Consider the following 23,492-nt stretch of genomic DNA (forward strand, 5'->3'; position numbering starts at 1 on the left):
AGGAGGGTGGGTGACTGGAATTGGGGCAGGGAGGACTTCTGAAGTACTGATAATATTATTGATATAGGTGTTAATTACATGAGTGCGTTCAGATTGAGACTTCCACCAAGCTGTGCACTTACATGCTTTTTCAATCATCAATTCAAAGTATTTTCTGGTAACATGCCTGGTTTAGGTTTATAATTTCAGTTTTAATTCAGTTCCATAATATGTCTAGTCTCATAAATGTCAGTTTTTCAATAATTCACCTTTCAAAATCCCTGGTTAGCCCATATCTAATAAGTATTATTAACAGAATCTATTTAAGTAGGACAGTTCTTTATGTAAGAATATATATGTAAAATACCACTATTTTCTATAGAAATAGAAAAAATTGAGGAAAAAGTACACTGAAAAAAAATCTCCTTATAGAAAGAAGAGAATCTGTCAAAACTCTTATCTTTAAACTATAAATCCCAATCTGCAAAATGTATTTTCCAACCACTTTAAAGATGACCAAGTCAAACAGATTAAATTTATTCAAGATCATTTATTAGGGAATAATGAAACTATCTTCCTAGTTAAATGTTTTATAGGCAACATGACAACTCTATTCTATAGCCATATAGGAATTTTGGGATTATTTATTGAACATTTGTGTATTCTCTTTTGCCTACTTAATCTGTCCAGAATTAAAGAGAGGCGGACAAAAGCTACCAAAACTACTTTTGTCTCTTCTTCGTATTTCTATAAATTCATGTTTATATAGTTTGATAATATTATTTAACACATAAAGGTTCATGGCTGTTACATTGTCATGTGGATTTTATATTTCTTCAATAAAAAATGACCATCACTGTCCCTAGAAAACTATGTTTTAATATTCAATTCTATTTTGTATGCTATTAATATAAAGCAAGAATTGCTTTATTCTATTGCACTTGCCCTACCCTTTCAATTCTCAGCTTTCTGGAACATTTTATTTAAGATGTATCCTGTATACAGAAAATAGTTAGAACTTTTTAGTCCAGTGTAATAAGTCTTTGTTAAGACTAAGAACAGGGAAAATAAACTTGCATATCAATAACCTTGTGATAACATTTTTTGAGTACCTACATTTTTGAGTACCTACTGCAAAGTATTGTGTGTTATAGAAAAGGAAGATGAAATGACCTGATCTATCTCACCATCTAGTATAAGTATTCTTAATCTAGGGATCCATGAGTGATATTCAAGGAATATATAAACTCTCTGAAATTGTACGCAAAATTTTCTATCATCTCTATACATTTTTTCCAGAGAGGGAAGTCCTGGCCTTAATGACATTCTGAAAGGAATCCAGTAAACAAGTAGGTGAAGTAAACACATATATAACTGAGAAATATAACAATCTGGACAATACCATAATACATGTACATATATCACAAAAGGAAACATTAATCCTACTGGCAGAGACCTGTTAAAGCTTCTTGGGAGTATATCCTTAAAGATACCACGTTAGTTAGGACATGCCTACTATATGTTTGATATGAAGGAGAAAGAAGAGACAGGGGCAATTTTTGCATCAGGAGCCCTAATGGCATCAGCATACCATGTTCATAAAAGTATTCTGTTATCTAGTAATAAGTTTGTCACCATCTTTCACTACTACAATGGCAGATAGCCATGGTTTTCTTACAAATGCTTCTAAGAGTTAGATTCAACCATCTCATTAAGTTGATATTTTAAAAGTTATTTTATGAATTGTATTAGTGTCATACTGTTAATATCTCTGACATTCAGGAGAGGGTTAACAGATCTGCGACATCCTGTCAGACTGCTTTATTTTCTGAGACTTGTCATCTGTCAAAGTCTAAATTTAAATGACCATTAGTCATCCACGAAGTAGATTTTCTTCTTTACTGTGTTTTAATATCCTATAGTTAAGGCATATATTTAAGAAATAATAATACACAGCTATGTACTCACCTTTCAGTTTAAGAAATAAACTACTGAAATTCGGCTGAAGTCCCGTGTATCTCTACTCATATCCATTTCCCCCTATTCAGAAGTAAGAATCACTATCCCAAACTCAATGCTTATCATATACGTCCTCTTTGGACTCTGAATATTTTCCAAAATACAAATGGCAATCCTTCCTATTCAGCACAAAACACTGATCGCAAATTATACCTTTAAAATGTTCCTTTAAAATCACTATGTTGTACACCTGAAACTAATATAACATTGTGTGGCAACTACATATACATACATACATATATATGTAATGTTCCCAAAAGATTTATTAAATGAAATTGTGTATGAATGTATTACAGACGTCAATCAGTGTGTCTGCCCACTCACAGCTCCTCTCTGAAGAACATCCCCACTCTCATCCACAACCCCTCACCCCCACTATAGCTGATTGGAGGAGTGCCTCATCCAGTCCCTGGAAAGAAAAGAGCTAAGAATTTTGAAATGGAATGTTAAGCAACTGAGTCAATGAGCTGTGAGGAGCCAAGATGAAAGATCATGATGAAAAGCAAGATGAAGATCGAAGAAAAACAAAGGAGAGATCACATAGCCTCTGAAAAAAAAAAAAAAGGGAAAAAGTGGCCTTGTTCTTAACAATTTTCCAGTTCCCATAATACCACTACCTCATTTTCTGTCCCTGAATTCCTTGAGGCCTCTGTGAAGTCTTACAACAAACTTCCTTTTATTTCTCTTTATTTAAGGGGAAAAGGGGACAAAACCCTACAGAAAAAGAGGATCCTATGAAATCATTTCAAACCTCTAACTCATAGACCTGGAGGAAGTAAGTTATTAAGAGAAATATATGTGAAATATATTTCAAATATACGACAGGAAAAAATGTGTCAAATATATTGTTTTTAAAAAGAACAACAAAATACAGAAAATTTCTAGGACAGTTTTTTGAGAGGTTATCTCTGGCCACCAGAAAACATTTTTTTAATCCAGTGAGAAAATTTCCCTTTATCCTTCAAATTCATTTTCTCGTAAACAGCCCTTCAACTAAAAAGTCCATAGTTTTGTTTTATTTTGTTTGTTTTGTTTTTAAGAGAGAAAAACAGCATGAGCAGGGAGGGAAGGGGCACAGGGAAACAGAAAATCTCAAGCAGACTCCACATTGCGTATGGAGACTGCAGGGCTTGACCTCACAATGCCAGATCATGACCTGAGCCAAAATCAAGAGTCTGATGCTTAATCGACTGTGCCACCCAGGCACCCCAAAAAGCCCATACTTTCTAAAGTCTAAAAAACTATTTTTCCTGACTTATGTTTGTTTTTATGAAGATCCTAAAACTAAGCTTAAACATTATATACATGGATATAGATGTAGATATAGATATACAGACAGTCCATCTGTCCAGAAAATCTAAAATACACCTTTGTAGTAACACAATTTTCCAGTTGGGTATTATAAAATTATTACATTTGGGGTTTTAAGCTTTCATTCTGAAATACTCATTACTCTTGGGATTTAGTAAAACATATTTGTCCTACTTCCCTTACCCTCTTGATTTTGTTTTCCTTAACTGATGGCTTCCCTACTTTTGTCCAATTCATCAACAGTAACATTTTCAAAAGTTCCATTGTTAGGCCCATCTTCTACAGCTCCTTCTTCCCAGGCAATCGCACACACTTTCCTGGTTTCAAATCACTTCTTAAAAGTCATCCTATTTCTGCCCTAGGTCTTTCTCTGAACTCTGGACCCAAGTTTTCAGTCTATTAGATAGTCTACCTCCAAAGCCTGCTACAATTCTAATTTATCAAGTTCAGAACCAAATTCAGTATTGTCTATCTTCAAAATTGTTCCTTCTTTTTCTCTTAGCAAATGGGGTTGTCATCTTTGCCATTTCTGCCTCTTCCTCACCACCATTTACTGAGTTAACAAGTCAATACTATCCTAAAGACGTTTCTTTGTTATGATACATAAAATAGCCTCCATAAAGATGTTGAAAAAAAATTTTAAGATATTTTTAACTTCTCTCTTCCCCTCTCTCTCCCTCTTACCTCTGTTCAGAGCATTATTTTTAGCCTAAATTGTGGTAAAAGCTTCCAAAATTATTCTGCTCCTAATCTATTCTCCATACTACAATCACAATTATCTTTCTAAAAACAGAACCCAGCAATTCTGCTTGTATAGCTCTCCAAAGACTATTACCTATGGGATAAAATTCCAAATTCCTTAGCCTGACAGAACTTGGAAACCTTCACAACCTTAATTTACAGTGTTGGCCTCTTTGTTATCTTCACTGTATACCAGTTGTTCTTGTCAAAAAAGCCATAGAGTGCATTCCCTAAACATGCAGAAATTTTCATTACCTCCATATCTTCTTTTCCTAAATTTTCTCTGGCAATAATATTCTTCAAGTCCAAATGTTAATGCCATCTACTATAAATCTTTTCCCACTGTTCCTTAACAGAATTACCACATCATATATTTCCCCAATAGCACTGTTAACTTTTTAGAGCCCTTACCATTAGACACACACAAACATCATTCATTTCTTCAATGAATATTCCTTGAGCATTTAATGATCACAATGTAGTGACACGCATATCAACAAATAGTATACAATGTGGTAAAATTATAAAGTTACAAATAGCACATGTCTATCAGTCTCTCCACAAGGCTGTATGGTCCTTAAGGACTATATCTTATTTACCCTCCCATCAAAAGAGACCTTCTATGAACAGAAAAACAAATGGCAACGTTGAAAGCTTGTTATAATTTTAACTTAAAAAGAATAGAGGAATCAAAGGCAAGGCTGCCAGTAAAAGGACAACCAGAGAAAGGAGTGGGTTAAATCAACAGAAATAACAAGAAACATGATCAGAGAAGCAGAAGAGATGGTTTAAAAAGCCAGGCTGGAAAACTACTCATAAGAAAGAAAGAAAGAAAAGTAACACAATTAACAAACATCACTAGGCAAGGAAACCAGGAAAAAAAGAAAAAAAAAAAGAAATGTAAAACAAGGGAACAAAATCCATATACTATTTTGCAAGTAGCCTACAAGAATATATGGTAAAATAAACTACAAGCCACACAAGCATAATTGCCCTTGCTGATGATAACAGTGTAAAGAAGAGGGCTACAGGGGACCATATAATAAACTAAATACATGATATGTAAACAGTGGGAGTCACTTGCTAAAAGCATATCATTAATATGGAATCAATCAGATGACGGAAGCAAAACATAATGCTTTTGCTTTGTCTATAAAACCAGGTAAAAGCCTTACTATGATTAGGTTAAAAAAAAAAGTACAAGAATTATGTAAACCGTATTTGAAGTGCATTTATTCACTCTGGACATGAACAAAGTAAGGAGCAGTTAAAGTGGAGCAGTAATACATTACCCTGTAGAGCCCATGAAAAGCAGAAACTACTCAGAAAGGGAAGGCATTTCTCCCAGCTACTCACCCAGTGCAAAGATTAATCACTAGACCCATGGCTTCAACCTCATATAAAGTCTTAGTGTTTCTCAGAGGGGGAATGAGATGGCCCCATCTGAACAATCTTTGTGGGAATGAACAGAAGGGTACCATTAACTACCAGGCTACAACTTGACAAACACATCTACCTCATTAAGAATACTTTGTTAGTGGGACACCTGGGTGACTCAGCGGTTGAGCCTTTGGCTCAGGGCATGATCCCGAGGTCCTGGGATCGAGTCCTGTATCAGGCTCTCCTGCCCAAAGGGAGCCTGCCTCTCCTTCTGCCTGTCTCTGCCTCTCTCTCTATGTCTCTCATGAATGAATAAATAATTTAAAAAAAAAAAGAATACTTTGTTAGCAATCCCATTCCCTGATTCTGGAAATATTGTGATATTGCTGAGTGCTATCTTCAACACACCTGAACTCTGACTTATAGTAAAATCTAGTGACCAAAGATTCCAAGATGTCAAGAGTCTCTAATGGACAGTAAGAAGCCAGAATCCTAACACAGAAATTGAATTAAATAGAATTAGAAATCTAGGCACACTGTCCTAAATCATATATGATTAATTCAATCAGTAAACAACATATTCTTTCTCTTAAAACCCATACTATAACATTCCTTCTAAAATCCTAAAATCTAAAGTGAGCTGAAAGGGAAAAATGGGCTTCCTAATACTTTTCCCTATTATCATCTCTGGTTCTTTCACTCACTAGTAGAGTGTTAAAATCTGCTTAAAATTAGAGAAACATCTATATTCATTCACTAAAAAACAAATCTGTTATATTCTCTTCAAATATTAGTAGTATATTTTCCCTTTTCCCCATTTATCTCCCATTTTCTTCTATATTTTTCCATCTTACTCCTTTCCTGTTTTCCATATTAATCTCTTATCTGACTTCCTCTCCTCCCTTTCTCACCTTGGTTTCCCTATTTTTATATCTACTATTCATATTTTTACCAACGTACTTACAATTAATTTCTCTAAATCTGAAAAAAGGTATGAATAAACCTACAACATAATCTCTCAAAACTCAAAAAAGACCATTACTGCAATGAATGAGATACACAACACACATACACACAAATACACATTTATTTAAACATATGATGATAATATATTTGGTTTCTTTTTTAAAAATGTAGGCACATAATGTGAATGACTATTAAAGATAATGTACAAAATATTGGTCTTAACATGTACCTTTACTCATAAAGTCATCATAGCTGTTTAATCCATAGCAAACAGAAGCACTCGGAAAACATTCTTTGTATTTAAACAGCTTTTAAATACAATACTTTAAAATCATTACTCCCTCTACTTATCCTCTGTAGCTAGTCTTCAAGCCTATAAAAATAATTCTTTCCCAAATAACCCACATATACATTCCCAATCATTCCCACTGCAAATGACTTTGAGAGTAGCTACTTAATGCTCTCCTCCAAGCAGCTACAGAGTTCTTGTCTCCTGAGCTACTTTCTCAACCAACTCTAGGAGGAGAATCACCTGAATAACATTAAAAACTGAAACGCTGAGGCTCCACCCCCAAGAGAGTCAATCAGTAGGTTTGAGGAGAGACCCAAAACCTGTATTCTTTTTTTTCCAAAACCTGTATTTTTAAAGGTCTACAGGGATCCCAGTATACTGCCAGCTTTCAGAACTGCAGCTCTAGAGATTATTTTCAATTCTACTCTTTGAGGCCTGAAACTTCCAAAAATATTTTATGATTCCATAAACATGAGCATCAATGGAAAGAACTAATCCTATTCCCCAACCACCTAAGACCATCTCTTTTCTGAAGTTCCAGAATACTTGAGAGCAAAAAAAAATATCTTTAAGCCAGAAGCTTAAGTTACAGACCTCTATGGCGACCATGAAGGCAGTTAATAGTTAATCATCCTACCTACCATTTTCTGTGTTCTTTCTCTGTGGACCAAGAACTGTATTGTTTTCCACCTTATTTTCAGTCTCCATCACAACCCAGAATCCTCTTCCTTATTTGCCTTTTACTCCTCCCCTTAACCTAAAGCTCTGTTCAATGCAAATGGAAATCTTTTCTCTTCTCTGTCCCCCTTCACTTATATGTTGAGGCTACAGGATAGGAGAAAAGTCCATAACACACCACCCCCTACCCTTTCCCCTATGCATTGAAATCCTTATTTACCCTCTTCCCCCCTCCTATTTCTTCCCACTGTTTTTCTGGCAAAAAAAGAGTATTTTCCTCTCTGTGACTCTAAGAACATATTGCTCAGGAAAATTGCCCTCATCTGGACCTGGCTCCACTCTTGGGTTTCTCTTGTCCACTTCTGCTCTTTTCCTGGTGCTCTTTTTCTCAGTGGGGTGTATGTAACAGAACAGCCATGGGCTTTTGGGGGCCTTTAACAATTTTTTCCTTCGTTTATAAAAACACTAAACATTCAATTGCATAGAACCAAAAATACTACCTCCCCACCAAACACTCTGCTCCGTATCTTTTTCTACTTTTCTTTCTCTCTTGTTAATGTTCTTAAAAACAAATGAGTTTTTTATGTGAAGTATTTTAAATGTGTGGGGGGGTATTTATATAGCTATTTTAGTGATGAAGAAACAGTATCAGAAAGACTATGAACATAGTCCAAAGTCATTCAGTGACAGATGTAGAAATTAAACCTAGATCTCTCAATACTCTGTAAGCTTCTAAAAGGCATCCATATAATGCCTCTCATTCAAACTCAGCCCCCATCATTATCCCCTATTCTCTTTCATAATTTCATCACCAGGCACTCGGCTTTCTCGCCTCAATTCTATCATCTTTAGAACCTCTGTTCCATTAACTTCAATCCACTTTAACTTTAGAGAATACTCATTTAACCCACACGTCTTGACTGTTTTTCAAACTCACCAGAAAGGACAGGGCTTCCTCACAAATGTCTACAGATAAAGCATTTTATTCCACCCTCCATTCTAAACAGGGCAGGTAAGATGTTGCAGCAACTTCCTTGGTGTTGCACCAGACTGTATTCTTCCACACTCATGAAAAACCTTTCCCTCAATCTGCTGAGTGCCATGTATGTTGTAGGAATGAAAACCAGGGATAGAGCAGTGAAGAGAAACATGGCCCCCACTCTAAAGAAATCTAAAGGTTTATTCAAAAGGTTGATATTCAACAAATATTACAAATGGGATGAAAATAATTAAGGGGAAAAAAATGGAAATGCCATAGAGGCATACAATAAAATGAAATTCATCTAATCTGGAAGGTGTCATTAAATCAAGATCTAAAGGATAAACACAAATAGTCAAGAAAGAACTTTCCAGGCAGTAGGAACAATATGTGGATCAATCCTGAGACAAAAAAGACAGGACACATTTTAAGAAACCAAAAAGTTCCATGTGTTGGAAAGAAAAAAAATGTCAAGAGACGAAGCTGGAGAAGGAAAGGAACATCATGGGAGTTCTCCAACATGATTTGTTTTTAAAGGATCAATTATTGGCCACTCCTCTCTTATGACCACAGTTTTGAGAAACCAATAACATAGAATCTATGTCACTCCATTTCATTTTGTCTCCTTACTATACTGCAACCTTCTTAAATTTCAGAAAAATTAAGAACACTTTTTTTTTTTTAATTGGACAGAAGGCAGGGGAGGAGGGGAAGGAGAGAAAGAATCCCAAGCAGGCTCATGCCCAGTACAGGTTCTGACACAGGGCTCGATCTCACAACCCCGAGGAACATGACCCGAGCCAAAGTCAAGGGTCAGACATTTAACCAACTGAGCCATCCAGGAGCCCCAAACTTAAGACTACTTTTATTACTCATTTAAGTGACTCAATTCATTCTAGTGTCCATTTTACAGTGAGTTTAACTAGCATCTTGTAGAGAAGCAAGTTGTTTCATGCAAAAGTCAAAGCATAAATGAACAATGCTGCTTTGTTCAGACCAAAGTCAAATATCACAAGGACTAAAAAAGAAATTATATTTGACATGGTTCTATTTACATCACACAAAATATGAAAAACTCAAAACAATAATCAACTTCCAAAAGTTAGCTAAGGATGACTCTATCTTGCCAAAAGAAAACAGAAACAGAATTTCAATAAAGCTATAAAAATGACATAAAAGAATCTGATTAAGATGAAACATATAAAAAGCAGACGCACCTTCTAACAAATAAGTATGCAACTTAAAAAAAAAAAACACTATTTACTTGATAGCAAAAACTATTTACTTGAAGCCCTCACTTCAAAGTATCATGCAAATACCTCATAAGAGAACCACAAAGTCTCAGAGGAAAATAACGATAGTCAAGAAATTTAAAAGAACTATATTTACCATTTAACTTCCCTACTTATGCAGGCTAAGAGTTCATCAAGAGGGAGCATGCGGGGAAAAAACACAAAAAGTAACTTTTAGAGGAAAGGAGCCATACGAATACTTCATCTATTTTAAGATCTCCCCACCTCCAAGTTCTTTCAAGAAACTTCAATTATCAATTACATTTCCCTTAATGTGATCTCTACACCTCTCCACCAAGATTCTTCCTATCAGCATTTACACTTAATCTTCTTACTTAAACAACACCAAAGTCCCGTAACCCAGCACCCTTCTCCACTACTGCTCTTTTTTTCCTTTACAAATTTCTCAAAAAAAGTTGACTAATACACTCAGTCTCTTTCTGGAGATACTTTCCACTCACTCTTCAAGCAATTCCAATGTGGCTGGCTTCCCCATCTCTCCACAACAGCTCTCACTAAAATCACCAAAGATTTCTTCATCTCTCAAGCTAATGGGCAATTGCATTTTTTTTTTCTCCTAACACAGGGCTTGAACTCATGACCCTAAGATCAAGACCTGAGCTGAGATCAAGAGCTGGATGCTTAGCCCCGACTGAGCCACCCAGGTGCCCCCAGGCATTTCCAAATAAAAAGTCCTCATCTTGCTTGGCCTCTTGGCAGCATTCATCACAGTTAACTACTCTCTTAAACACTCATTTCCCTTGACTTCCATATACTACACTCTAGATTTTCCATCTTCTCTCTAGTTCTCTTATTAGTCTTCTCTGCTAGCTAGTCCTTCTCTCTTAAATCTAGAGGTTCAAGCAGGTTTGACCATGGGCTCTTTTCTAACACTCTACTCTGGGGGACGTGACTATGCCCAAGGCTTCAAATACCATGTATATGCCAAAGACTGCCAAACTCTGGCCCATATCTCTAATATGCTAACCCACACATCAAGCTGCTTATTCAGAACCTCAAAGGCACATCTTATTCAACATCTCCAAAAGCCAACTGAAGATCATTTCCAAAAAACAAACTTGAGGTATTCCCTATCACAGTTCAGATGTACAAGCCAGAAATATCCATGAGAGGTGATTATAACTATATGTCTTCTAAAGTCTTATTCTACTCTAAATTTACAATCTATACCACCAAGCCCAACGATGCTCCAGGGATCTCTGATGGCCTACCTTTCAGGAGGAGTCTTTGAAATCAAAACTATTTCCATAACATTAAGACATAATTCCTCTTTTTCATTTTCATTCTGAGAACATATACTATAGTCTCCCAAAGGCTACATGACATGTGATACCACAACAGATTGAATACAGAAGGAGATATGAGAACCCAGATGTCTTTTATTAAGCTAGACATTAAAAAGATTTGAAAAATGTCAAACAATGTCACTCCTTTCACTAAACCTTTTTATTTTGGAAAATATAATTATCTTTCATTAAAAATATTATTTATTTAAATATGGATTTGTTGTTATTTTAAATAAATTAATAAATAGATTTAAAACTTCCATATCATGCATCTTTTCCAACCACAATGTTAGGAAACTAGAAATCAACCACAAGAAAAAATCTGGAAAAAACACAAATACATGGAAGTTAATTAACATGCTACTAAAAACTAAATGACTCAGCCAAGAAATGAAAGAGGAAATTTAAAAATGCATAAAAAACACAATGGTCCAAAATCTTTGGGATGCAACAAAACGTATTCTAAGAAGGAAGTACAAAGCAACAGAGGCCTATTGCAAGAATCAAGAATTTCAAACAACCTAACCTGGCACCTAAAGGAGATATAAAAAGAACAACAAACACAACCTGAAATCAATTGAATGAAGGCAATAAAGAGAGCAGAAATAAACGAAATAGAAACCAAAAATGGCAATAGGGCAGATCAATAAAGCTAGGAGCTGGTTCTTTGAAAAGATCAACAAAACTGATAAACCTTTAGCCAGACTTATTTAAAAAAAAGAGAGAGGACTCAAATAAAATCGCAAATGAAAGAGGAGAAATACCAATCAACCCCAGAACTATAAAGGATTCTAAGAGAATGTTATGCCAACAAATCAGACAACCTAGAAGATATAAATTCCTAGAACCTATAACTTCTCAAAACTGAATCAGGAAGAAACAGAAAATTTGAACAGATCGATTACCAGCAATGAAATTGTATCAGTTATCAAAAAAAAAAAAAATCCCAACAAACAAATGTTCAGAACCACATGGCTTCACAGCTGAATTCTACCAATCATTCAAAGAAGAGTTAATACCTATTCTTCTCAACTATTCCAAAAAATAAAAGAGGAAGGAAAACTTCCAAATTCATTCTATGAGGCTACCATTACCTTGATGCCAAAACCAGATAAAGACACTACAAAAAGAGAGAGAACTACAGGTCAATATCTCTGATGAACACAGAGGCAAAAATCCTCAACAAAATACTGACAAACTGGATCCAACAATACATTAAAAAAAATCATTCACCATAACCAAACAGGATTTATTCCTGGGATGCAAGGGTGGTTCAATATTCACAAATCAATGTGGTACAGCACATCAACAAGAGAAAGGATAAAAGCCATGATTATTTCAAGAAATGCAGAAAAAGCATTAGACAAAGTACAATATACATTCATCAGAACTATCCATGTTATCAAAACCCTCAATAAAGTAGGTTTACAGGGAACATACCTCAATATAATAAAGGTCACATATGAAAAAAATCACAGCTAACATCATACTCAATGAGAAAAACCAAGAGCTCTTCCTCTAAGATCAGGAACAAAACAAGGAACTCTCACCTTCTCACTGGACTAGGACTGGACTTCTCACTCGAAGTCCTAGCCACAGCAATTATACAAGAAAAAGAAATAAAAGGCACCCAGGTTGGTAAGGAAGAAATAAAACTTTCACTATTTGCAGATGACATTATACCATATACAGAAAACCCTAAGGATGCCACCAAAAAACCATTAGAACTGATAAATGAATTCAGTAAGGTTGCATGATATAAAATCTGTTGTACAGAAATCTGTTGCATTTCTATGCAATAATAATGAAGCAGCAGAAAAGAAATTAAGAAAACAATCCCATTTAAAATTGCAACAAAAATAATAAAACACCTAGGAATGAAATTAACTAAGGAGGTGAAAGACCTGTCCTCTAAAAACTATAAAACACTGATGAAAGAAACTGAAGATGACACAAACAAATGGAAAGATATTCCATGTTCATGGATTGGAAGGACAAACACTGTTAGAATGTCTATGCTACCTGAAGCAATCTACAGATTGAATGCAATCTCCATCAAAATACCAGCAGTATTTTTTCACAAAACTAGAACAAATAATACTAAAATTTGTATGAAAGCACAAAAAAACCCAAATGGGCAAAGCAATCTCAAAAAAGAACAAAAGTAGAGTTATCACAATCCCAGATTTCAAGATATATTAGAGAGCTGTAGTAATCAAAACAGTTTGGTACTAGCACAAAAACTGACACACAGATCAATAGAACAGAATAGAAAACCTAAAAAAACAAACAAACAAAAAAAACCCAACACTTCAACTGCATGGTCAATTAATCTTCAACAAGGATATGCAATAGGAAAAAGTCTCTTCAAAAAATGGCAGTGGGAAAACTAGACAGCTACATGCGAAAGAAAAAAAACTGGATCACTCTCTTATACTATACACAAAAATAAAAACTCAATATGCATTAAGGCCTAAACATGAGGGGGATCCCTGGGTGGCGCAGCGGTTTGGCGCCTGCCTTTGGAGGCGGGATCCTCCTGGAGACCCGGGATCGAATCCCACATCGGGCTCCCGGTGCATGGAGCCTGCTTCTCCCTCTGCCTATGTCTCTGCCTCTCTCTCTCTCTCTATCATAAATAAATAAAAATTAAAAAAAAAAAAGGCCTAAACATGAGACCTGAAACCATAAAAATCCTAGAAGAGAGCACAAGGAATAATCAGCCATAGCAATATTTTAGTAGGTAGGTCTTCTAAGGCAAGAGAAACAAAAACAAACTATTGGGACTCACCAAAATAAAAAAGCTTCTGCACAGCTAAGGAAATAACCATCAAAACTAAAAGACAACTTACTGAATAAGAGAAGGTATTTGCAAATGACATATTCAAAAAAAGAGTTAGCATCCAAAATATAAAAAGAACTTATACAACTCAAAAAAAAAAAAAGAACTTATACAACTCAATACACACAAGAAACAAATAATTTAAAAATGGGCAGAAGAGGGGACTCCTGGGTGGCTCAGTCCACTGAGTGTCCAACTCCTGATTTCTGCTCAGGTCATGACCCCCAGGTTGTAAGATTGAGCCCAGCATCAGACTCCAACTAGGTATAGAGCCTGCTTAAGATTCTCTCTCTCTCTCTGTCTCTGCCCCCTTTTCCTTCCTCTCTTTCTAAAAAAAAATATTAAAAAATTAAAGAATGAGAAGACATGAACCAGATATTTCTACCAAGAAGACACACAGATGGCCAACAGACACATAAAAAGATGCACTCATCATCAGGAAAATGCAAATCAAAACCACAAGGAGTTATCACTTCATGCCTGTCAGAATGGCAAAAAATTAAAACAAGATACAAGTGTTGGTGAGGATGTGGGAAAAAAGAACCCTCACTGTACTGTTGGTGGGAATGCAAACTGGTACAGCTACTGTGGAAAACAGTATGGAGGTTCCTCCAAAAATTAAAAGTAGAACTACCATATGATCCATCCAATAATTCCACTACTGGTTATTTACCCAAAGAATACAAAAACACTAATCTGAAAAATATATGCACCCCTATGTTTATAGTAGCATTATTTACAATCACCAAAACACGGAAGCAGCCCAAATGTCCACTGATAGTTGAATGGATAAAAAAGATATGGGTGTGGGGGGGAGAGGTGTGTGCACACACATTCGCCCACAATAGAACACTAGTCAGCCATGAAAAAGAATGAAATCTTGCCACGTGCAACAACTTGGATGGAACTAGAGAGTATAATGCTAAGTGATGTCAGAGAAAGATGAATACCATATGATTTCACTCATATGTGGAATTTAAGAAACAACATCAAACGAACAAAGAAAAAAGGAGACAAACCAAAAAACAGACTCCACTATGGAGAACAAATGGATGGGTGAAGTAGGTGAAGGGGATTATTTTTTTTAAAAGATTGTATTTATTTATTCATGAGAGACACACACAGAGAGAGATGCAGAGACACAGGCAGAGGGAGAAGCAGTCTCCATGCAGGGATCCTGACATGGGACTCGATCCCAGGTCTCCAGGATCACACCCTGGGCTGAAAGTGGCGCTAAACCGCTGAGCCACCCAGGCTGCCCAGGTGAAGGGGATTAAAAGTAAACTTATCATGATGAACACTGAGTATAGAATTACTATATCCCTATTTTGTACACTTGATACCAATATAACACTTAACTACACTGGAATTAAAATTTTTAAAAATATATACATTTAAAACTTCTAATGCGGTAAATATCAACAGATATAGCCCACATAAACAAAAGCTCTTTAAGTTTTTAATAACTGAAGGAGTATGCAGTGGTCTGGATACCAGAAGGATTGAGGAATGCTGATCTATACTAATGGTATGTACACAAATAAGATACAAGATGACATTTTATAAAATAGACAATTTTCAAGTATCTTCTAGTGGCAAATTTGCCCTTTACATTTTATTGACAAGACTCTCAAGTCACATAGATTTGGCTCCATTATTTACTGGGCTGGTACTATGTGCCTGGCCCTAGGGATAAAGATTAAAGAAATTACTTTGTTTTGGCTCTCACAAAGGAAATTTTCCATACCTTTGCTACATTTCAGTTCTCTCATCTCTTTGGATCCCATGTAACAACCACTGCCTGAAAGAATGAGAAAAAAACAACCCTGCAATAGTCATAATATCTCACCTAAATATAAAATGGACGAATTTAGTAGGGACCAAGCTAGAAAAAAGGAGAAAACATTCCAGCTCTAGGTCAGATCTACTATACTGTTCCAAGTAAATTCTCAGAATAACCAACACTCTCACAATATAATAAACACAAATAACCTGAGAACTTAGCCTCACCTCTTTTCACATTTAAAATACAAAAACCCCAACAACTACTTTTACAAATACAAGGCTGATCTACTGTCATCTAGGAAATCCAGAAGACAACTTTGTGACATTTGGTGCCAGTTTGGCCTTTGGAACATAAGTAACAGGGAGAGGCTCACAAAGAACATATCCCCCCATTGACAAGAAATGAGCTAAACTAGAGATTGACTACAGGTGTCCCTAGTCTTTTACATAAGGAGAAGACAATGAACAAGATCAAGAATAATGGGGGGGGGGGGGAAGTCCTACAAATACGAGTCTAGACTTTGCTTATCTTGAATGCTTACTCTCTCAAATTAATTTCAAGGAGTATATGTCTATAAAAGTGTCTCCCAGTTTGCAAGTCAGGATTATTTTTTTGCCCTAAAGTATAAAATTTTTATGACAAAACCTCTCTGATACCTAAGAAACTGTTATCACTGATGAACTCTGAGAAGAGAGAATAAGGGTCCAGGAGAGAAAGCAGATTTTTCCATGGATATGTTTTTGAATATTTTAAAAGCATATGTGCTTGTCACTATTTGAGGGAGAAAAATTTTTCTGAGAAGTTTCCTTCCATATTCAATAACTTAGCTAACTTAAGCTACGGCTGTAAAAGAAACAAAGACAACTACTTTTCTTTCACTGGAAAACTAAATTGACTCCTTAATGCAGTGTCCGTTGATCCCACTTTGTGTATCCACAGTATTTTATCATTCCTCTCACCAACTTGTATATTACTTATATATGTCTCTTACATGGAACTCTAGTTTTACATGTTTTAGTCCCCTACATATCCCTAGTCCATGCACCATACACAACACACACCAGACCTGTTTGCTGACTGATGGTCCCATTGATAAGTCTCAGAATCCAATTCTTAAATGCAAGTAGGAAAAGGGATACAGCTGTTTCATATACTATGAAGAGGTTAACCATTCCTAAGCAGAAAATGTATTTTATGGCAACATATAAGATAAATAATTACATGTATACATATGCATTTTATAATTTAAAACAAGCCCAGCAATTCTTTAACTTTTATTTTATAGATTTAGATATGAAAATCATGAAAATGAAGCCTATTATACCTAGTACTCTTACTCGTGAATGATTGTTAAATCTAGTTTTAAGAAGGGATTCCATAAGCAGCTTTCAAAAGTTCACTTAGAACAAAAACTTAAAGTGGTTAACTTAAAAAAATCATCAAAACCCAAACTTATCATATTCTTCTGTCTGAAAAAATATCCTTCTCTTTGTAAAAACATCTCCTTTACCTCGTTATTTCTCTATAGCATTTAAAATAATTCATCATACAAAAATGTAGTACCTATACAAATTTTCAGAAACACACCTATTAAGTGTAGTCCAACTTCATTTATAACTAATCAGAAAACAAAGCATATTAAAGCTAGAAATCAGAGGTCATCCAATCACATGTTCTTCAAATATGTAATAATAGTAGGTAAAAAAAAAAAAAAACAATTGGGGGGTGGGGTGGGGTGGTGCCTGGGTGGCCTAGTAAGTTGAGCATCTAACTCTTGGTTTCTGCTTGGATGGTGGTCTCAGGGTTGTGGGATTGAACCCCACAGCAGGTTCTGAGCTCTGTGCAGAGTCTGCTTGGGATTCTCTCTCCCTCTGCCCCTCCCAATCATGTGCACTCTTTCCATCTCTCTCTCTCTCTTAAATAAATCGTTTTTAAAAACCCAATCTGGTGGGTTGAAGCTAGCATTTTTTAATGAAACCAAATGGCGTTGTAATGGAAGTAGTAAGGGTATTAGCTTAGCGCAACTTACATTTTATTTATATACAGATATATACATAGATGTATATATTATATCCCTATGAAAAATATATTTCTTACTGTGAGTGTCCTAGTCAAAAGAGTTGGAGAGGTTCCTAAGCTTTTTCAGTTAAGAGAACTCTCAGCGTTTCGGTAATTTTTTCATGGTGCCCCCAGGCACCAAAAAAATACCTACCAGTTACATTTATTAGATTCATGTAATCTAATAAGTATTTGTGTCCTAACAACTTAGTAGCAGTTTGAAAAATACATATATATTAAAAGAAATATTTTATTACTATATAACCACAATTACTTATTAATGGGATGTATGCAACTACTATACATTATACAACTTCTCAAACCTTGAAATCACTTTGGACACTGCCACTATCCTTTACATTCATACTGATTTTTGCACAGTACTTGCTTTTTATCATAGCAGCACCCCCAAACCCAGCTTTTTGAAGACATCCAGTCTTCCAAAGTAATGTAACACAATTTCATAGACACTACCTCAAACTAATAATAGTTGGAGCAGTGTCCCACAGATGTCAAATATCACACAGATATTCCACAGATGTCAAAGATTATGTTGTTTCCCTCGAAAACTTTAAAATATTCCACAGTGCCTGTGTGAGATCACTACAGTGCCCCAAGGCACCTCCTGGCACAGTCTGGTAATCCTGAGTTTAAGAAACACTGATTGAGCTATGTATGTACTTACTTTGTAAATTAAGAAATGACACCTAAGGTCACTAAGCTAGTGGAAAATAAATACACTTTTAAGTTTAATCTTCCATCAACAAAAGTTTTGAAATATAATCTGTGATATATTGATGAAATCTACAGATCTCTGAAAAACTAAATTAAAAAATACATTTATATGACTGTATAATAGAAAAAATTGTTTCAGTTTTTTTAGAAAAAAGTTTCAAAAACTGTAAAAGTGGGACTTATAATAAACAATACAAAAGTATCTAAAGTAAAAAAAAAAAAAAAAAAAGGAAAGTCACCCACTCCCCCAGGGACAACATAGCTAATAGTCTAACATCTATCCTTACAGACTCTTTCCTATTCCCATACAAAATCATAATAAAATCAAATTTCTTTCTTTGCCCATGTGCATTTTCAAAACTGAATATTCCACAGTGTTATGCAACTTATTTTTCTCACTCAATATTATATCATGAACGTTCTTTAATGTCAGTATATAATAGTAATTGCAAACACTTAAACATTTATTAGTGTTTACTATGCTTACTTGCAGCTTAAATAGCAACTCATTTAATTCTCACAACAGCCCTGTCAAAAGAGAACTATAATTATATCCACTTTATGGATGAGTTTAAGTAATTTGCTAATGGCTATATCTAATAAATGATGCAGTTGGGATTTGAACCCAGAAAGTTAGCTGCATGGTCCTTGCACTTGATGATACACTCAGCTGTTTCTCATGAAGTAAATGGAGGTATCCCTCAACCTGTTAACAAGTGCACAGTATTTCACAGCATAAATATACTATAATTTCAACTATTCCTCTACCAATGGGGCATTTAGGATATTTTTTATTTATAAATACTTCCAGCATTTACTTATAATAATGTTAAAACGAACATCCTTGTAGATTTGTTCTTGTGCTTTTATGCCAAAATTTGTGGAAGCTAAACTCCTAAAAACAAAATGACCATCAAATTCATGCACTCCTAGTTTTGATAAGTAACAACAAATTTCCTTCCAGAATATTGTCCTGGTTGTACCAATTTATAGTCCCAATGGCAGAGGGGAAGGTTGAGGTTCATCTTTAAGTTAACAAATATTTTTGATTCAGGGAGAGGTCTATTTTGAGTTTTTTAACTTACCCTGATGTAGAATGAATAGATTGCCCAGTTGGTCACAATCATCATCTGATTTGATAACTATCTGTCATTAAACAGTGAAGACTTAGCAACTGTATAATGAATTCTTCATCCAGTTATAAAACCACTTTGCGTAAGATATTTCCCCTATATGATACTGTTCACTTATGTGCAAAACGTGGGAATTGGACTAGCTGGCCTTTAAGATTTAAAACTCCCAATGCTGTAATTAAGAAGTGACTTAAGGTTATTAAGAGCCTATAATTATAGTACTAATTAGGTCAGGGTCTTAAACCTTCTATTTTCTTTAAATTATAATAACTATTGCCAGAACACCTAAGCAAATCATTAAAATATCCAATAAAGTTTTCAGGATCCACCTGTGGCTTATTCTCAGTGGTTTTTAATCCCAGGCTGTCATTCCCTGCTACCTAACAAACTTGAACATATCTCTGGAGTATATTCTTAATTAGAGTTGATGTGTGCCTAGGAACATGAACTAGTGTTTGTTTTGTTTTCTATACATTATGCCAAAACCACTGTTTAGTCAATTTATTCAACTAATATTTACTGATTAGTTTACTATATGCTAGGCATTGGGGGTACAATAGTTAACAGAGGATCTCTGCCATCATGGAACTTAGATTAAATGAGAAAGGCAAATAACCAACCAAAATAACCAGTAGTAAATGTAAAATCATACTTGTGATAATAAACAAAAAGCCATAAGTGCAGGAAAAAAAATACACTATACAATCTTTTGATTGTGTTTCTGGACTATTTGCGACACTAGAAATTGTTTGACATGGGAAGACAACGTCAATAAAGAAAATTATTTCACAACTTGTCCCATGCTGCAAAAAGACAAATCACAAGTATAGATGGCAAGTTAACATTTTAAATCATCAGTTCTACAATAAAATCACCAAGATGTTACTACTTTCCAGTTATGCTACTATGTGGCCCAAATACTGGTTTTCATAACCAAGAGTATTAATCATTTGAATTATCAAAGACGACATAACTGTGAGTATCCAAACAAAATGAGAGAGGACCAGTCAACTACAATTTCTGAAGAACACTGTTCAAGCAAAAAGTACACACAGAAGTGAAGCCATCTATTATAATAATTCATGACTTGCTCATTATTAACAAAAATTATTGAAAGTACTGTTTTTAAAGAACGACAACCATCAGCATAAAGGAGCTAACAGCATGTCAAAAGGAGCAAAAACAATTTTTTAGATTTTAAAAAACTAAGGTCCAGGGATCCCTGGGTGGCGCAGCGGTTTGGCGCCTGCCTTTGGCTCAGGGCACGATCCTGGAGACCCGGGATCGAATCCCATATCGGGCTCCCGGTGCATGGAGCCTGCTTCTCCCTCTGCCTGTGTCTCTGCCTCTCTCTCTCCCTCTCTCTGTGACTATCATAAAAAAAAAAAAAAATAAATAAAAAATAAAAAACTAAGGTCCAGAAGTATCTATATATTCAATTTAAAAATAAAAATAATTCTACGATGTTAACTAGACTTGTGATCATTTCACAATACATACAGAACCATTACGCTGTACACCTGAAACTAATGTCAATTATACCTCAATAAAAATAAACAATTCTAGATCTGCAGAAATAAGACCATCATTCATATAAATAAACTCCCTTGTGTATCAATTTCCACAACTGCAAAACAAAAATATTTGCCAAACCTACCTCGTACAGCTATAAAGACTAAATAAAATATGTGGAGATACACCAAAAGAAGTGATGTAAATTATTTTAAACAGCTCCTTCTTTTTTGCTGCCTTTATAACAAAGTAATTCAACAAATAAAAATTGGTTAGATAGGGACTCCATCTCCTTTCTACTGTCCATGATATGACAGAAGTATTATCAAATGGGCAAAAGACTGGCAATCAAAAGCATAAGGAAAAAATTCTAAACTTCATAATCCATAAATTGATTTCCCCACAGGAGGTTGGTTAAGTAGTAACACCCTTACACAATATCAGAGAGTCAGAGAAATTATCTCACACATGTATGAAATTGTTTAGTTACTGGACTTCACCATCGTTACAAACCCAACCCCCCTGCTACCGTGAAAAAATGAGATACATACTATTTATCCACACATACAATGTATTTTGGCTTGATGTTTATTTTCTGATTAAAGCACCTTAAATTCAATCCAATGACGCTTCAACGCTTCAGATTTACTTTATTACACTAGGTGGAGTTCCTCAATTTTGCACACCGAAATTAATTCATGTTACACATCCATGGGTTTGAAGCAACTTGTACCATTGGCCTAACAACCGATCCCCCAAAGTCACAATCTCATGTTATAAGCAACACACTCCCTTGTTTAATTAAAAGCAGCATTTTAAACTAAAGTGCTTAAAGTGGAGAGCAGCTTTCCGTATTTTATCATCGCTTTTACAAACCGTTTCGCACTGTTGCTAGGTCTGCCTAAGATAGCCTTTTCCTTTAAAACCTTTAAGCACAAGACAGGAGGAGGCATCGCTAACATGGCAACATAACATTAACGACTTTTCCAAATTCAAAACAAACAACAACAACAACAACAAAAAAAAAAACAATCAGATGGGAGTGCACGGATACCGATTACCACTCCTGACAACCTGTCCTATAAGAAGGATCTTTTCCTTTAGGAAAGATTTGCTACTACACTAACAACCATGTTAAAATCTCATACCTATGTACAACCTCCTATCTGAAAACTAAAAACCCAGCGAAATTCCAAAACCGTATCTGTGAAACCGGTTAAATATTATTTACCATGTTGGGCCACATTTAAAAAGAGGGCGGGGAGGGGAGGGGGAGAAATACTGACAAACTTTCAAAGCTTAAAGCCTAAGAAATCCCCCCACACACACACACACACACAAACACACACTAAACCATCTGTGAAATAAATCGGTAGACTACGTTCAGCAGCTGCTTGACTGGAGCAGATCAAAGTTTTCCCCTATACTTGAGAATGTTTATCCCCACCAAAAAGGAACAGAAACCCAGTCATCCTTGCCACTGGAGCCAGTTGCCCGGAATTTCCTAAAATACGCCTGATCTGCAAGTGAAGGAGGAGCAGTTCTCCGGAGACCAAAGGCGAGAGGTATCTTACATCTTTTGCAGAGGAGAGGAGGGGCGGGGGAGCAGGGCGCGGGGGGGGGAGGGGGGAGGCGGCGGGACGGGGGGGGGCGCCCTGGCAGGTAAGGAAGGAAATCCGTCTTGGGCAGGCACCGGTGGGACCTGAAATCGAGGTGTCAGGACAGCCCTCCCCGCAGAAGCGGGGGGCCCAGGGAGGGTCCCCGAGGGGGACGCCAGCCTGGGCCAGGGCTCCCGGCGCCCCGCCCCGCCTCTCTCGCCGCCACCGGGGACCCGGGACCGCGGACAGAGGCAGAAGCTAAGCGAACGTCTGCGGTCCCAGCCACGTCCTCCCGCAGCTCACCTGAGAGTGTCGCCTCCGCCCTCGGCTCCCACGGTGCATCCCGCGGGGCCTGGCGGAGGGTGCAGCGATGCCGCCCCGACCGGCCCCAGGGCTGCCGGGCCTGGCCTCCCCGCTCCGGGGACGCACCGGGTGCCCGCCTCGCACCGGCTCCCCGGATCCGCCGGGCTGCAGAGAAGGAAGGAGAGGCGGAAAGGCTGCCTCCCCTCCCCCACAGCAAGCCTCCCCCTGAGCTGCGGCTCTCTGCAGTTCCCTCTGGCGCAGGTCCGGCCCCGCTCCCCCGCCCGGGAGTCACTTCGGCGGCGGCGGCCCAGTCGCCATTACAGCCCAACAACTGACACGGAGGAGGAGCGGCGCCGGCGGCAGTGGCGGTGGCGGCCGCGCGAGGCAGGGCGGGAGCGGTCGAGGTGGGGGGGGCGGGGGGGGCAGGCAAACCTCGCGAGAACTGTCCCGAGTGGGCTCCACAGGAATACAGCCTTTAGTTGGGGCCATGTTGAGTGTGGCTAAGATGTACGGGCAGGGATAAGACGAAGAAAGGACGCTCGAGAGCGCCATGTTTGGCGTGGCGAGTTGGTGCCCGGCGG

At 36.8% G+C, this 23,492-nt stretch overlaps 1 protein-coding gene across 3 annotated transcripts in view; it reads right to left on the reverse strand.

Annotated features, from left to right (window-relative positions):
• The window catches only part of CEP350 (centrosomal protein 350), a 151,001-nt gene extending 127,718 nt beyond the window's left edge, over positions 1-23,283 (reverse strand). For all 3 annotated transcript variants that reach the window (XM_055319114.1, XM_055319115.1, XM_055319113.1), the window contains exon 1: positions 22,912-23,283. The gene's annotated coding sequence lies outside the window, so the exon portion shown is untranslated. The remainder of the gene's footprint in view (positions 1-22,911) is intronic.
• Positions 23,284-23,492: the final 209 nt, after the last annotated feature.

The sequence above is a fragment of the Nyctereutes procyonoides genome, unplaced genomic scaffold (assembly GCF_905146905.1).
Source record: "Nyctereutes procyonoides isolate TBG_1078 unplaced genomic scaffold, NYPRO_anot_genome, whole genome shotgun sequence".
Taxonomy (NCBI): domain Eukaryota; kingdom Metazoa; phylum Chordata; class Mammalia; order Carnivora; family Canidae; genus Nyctereutes; species Nyctereutes procyonoides.